The sequence below is a fragment of the Trachymyrmex septentrionalis genome, unplaced genomic scaffold (genome assembly GCF_001594115.1).
Source record: "Trachymyrmex septentrionalis isolate Tsep2-gDNA-1 unplaced genomic scaffold, Tsep1.0 scaffold53, whole genome shotgun sequence".
In the NCBI taxonomy this organism is placed as follows: domain Eukaryota; kingdom Metazoa; phylum Arthropoda; class Insecta; order Hymenoptera; family Formicidae; genus Trachymyrmex; species Trachymyrmex septentrionalis.
Window position 1 is genome coordinate 1,084,942 of NW_017305705.1, and position 1,685 is coordinate 1,086,626.

The 1,685-nt window shown below is 30.1% G+C and overlaps 1 protein-coding gene across 1 annotated transcript in view; it reads left to right on the top strand.

Moving 5' to 3' along the window:
• The window catches only part of LOC108751879 (muscle M-line assembly protein unc-89-like), a 28,525-nt gene that overhangs the window by 13,118 nt on the left and 13,722 nt on the right, over nucleotides 1-1,685 (top strand). The gene's annotated exons all lie outside the window — the stretch shown is intronic.

Genomic DNA, 1,685 nt, shown 5'->3' on the forward strand with positions numbered 1-1,685 from the left:
CACACACAATCAATAATATTGTTAGTATTTATTAATACTGACAGTATTATTGACCGTGTAGGATCACCTTTAGTCGATTACTGGTAAGGAATCAGACAACAAGCACAATAATAAATGGCGATTTGTTGTAACGCAACGTGTGTGTGCTATTTTGATTATATACAAATTAATACTAAAACCAGTTGTACGACGGCAATACGTTCTTGCTCACAGTATATTTCCCGAAATTCATCGCTCACGGTGATTAATTAATTATTCGAAGAAGGTAATTACCGCATGACCCGGACACACGCTTTTTCCATCGTGTCCACCAGGTACCATCAGTTATACGTGAAACCAAAGTCAACGCAGTGTTTCCACTTTGCTTGGTCCATCGGGGAAACAATGACACGATTGACCGCGTTCACGTAATTTAATTTCTTCTTAAACCAGAATATCTATCTTGCATGACGACGTATCTTTGTCTGGTATAATTTGCCAGGTGTTTTTTTAAACGAACAATCACATTAACAAAAATGAAGTAACATTTAAAAGTAAGAAACATTCAGTTTTTATTAAAATTTTTATTTCAAGTTTGTTTATTTCTCTGGCCAATCGATGAATAGATAGCATAAAAAGAAATAATAATATATGGAAGTAAGAAATATATACATATTTCATTTTTTTTTATTTTCTGTCAATCAACGAATAGATTATAAAAACTATTGACAAAAGTAGTTTTGTTCACAAAACTTGATAAGTAAAGTACCCAGTATATAGATTCACACAAAATTATACAAGCACTCTTGAAATCCACCATTAAAGGCATTTATTTCTATAAGTTGTGTTCTCACATGTATAATCGGATGGGATTTAATATTTAATATTAACAAGTAAAGTTGGAATCTCATTCTAAAGCAATAAATGCATCTGATTGTGAATGTGAATTTTGTTTTTGACTAAGAATTCATTAATGAATGGTTTAATCTGAAAACTTTATTGAATCTGAAAGCTTTATGCTGCGGACGTTTATTTTCTGTATCTGATGTTTATCTTTCACGGTCTTCCGCACATCGCGACTAGTGATTTCAGTGTGATTAAAGCTGATAGTAATGATGAGACCTAGTTTTCCAACTGCATTTACGTTAAATTCCTGTTGTTTACTAAGTGACATGAATATGAAAGGGCTTTTCCGAGGATAATTATACGTAATTTCTGTCTCATTAAAATTGATATGATAGATCTACTCTCGCTTTTTAGATCCACCAAAGATGGATAATGAGCATATTTCCAAAAAAAAAGAGTTGCGTAACATTATCATATCATTAGTTAATATCGTTAAATAATATTCAACGTTAAAAGTTAAATCATAATTATATACAAATATATGTGTGGTCTCTTCATCCCTAATCAATCAAAATTTGCAAAGGCAAATATATTAGGTATTGGCGAAATATTAAACAATCCAAATTTTAATTAATAATAAAAAATAGATAAAAATAGAAGATAATCATTTTTTAAATTAAAACAGACATTTCTTTCAAGAGATTTTGTCTTAATCAATGCATTGTACGATTTCTATAATTAAATGAAGATTGTTCCCTGAATTCTGTGTGATGCAGTATTCGACGAATAATGACTTGAATAACATAAACAGTGATATTACAATAAATAATAACTGATGTGTGTGTGTGTAATAATAACTG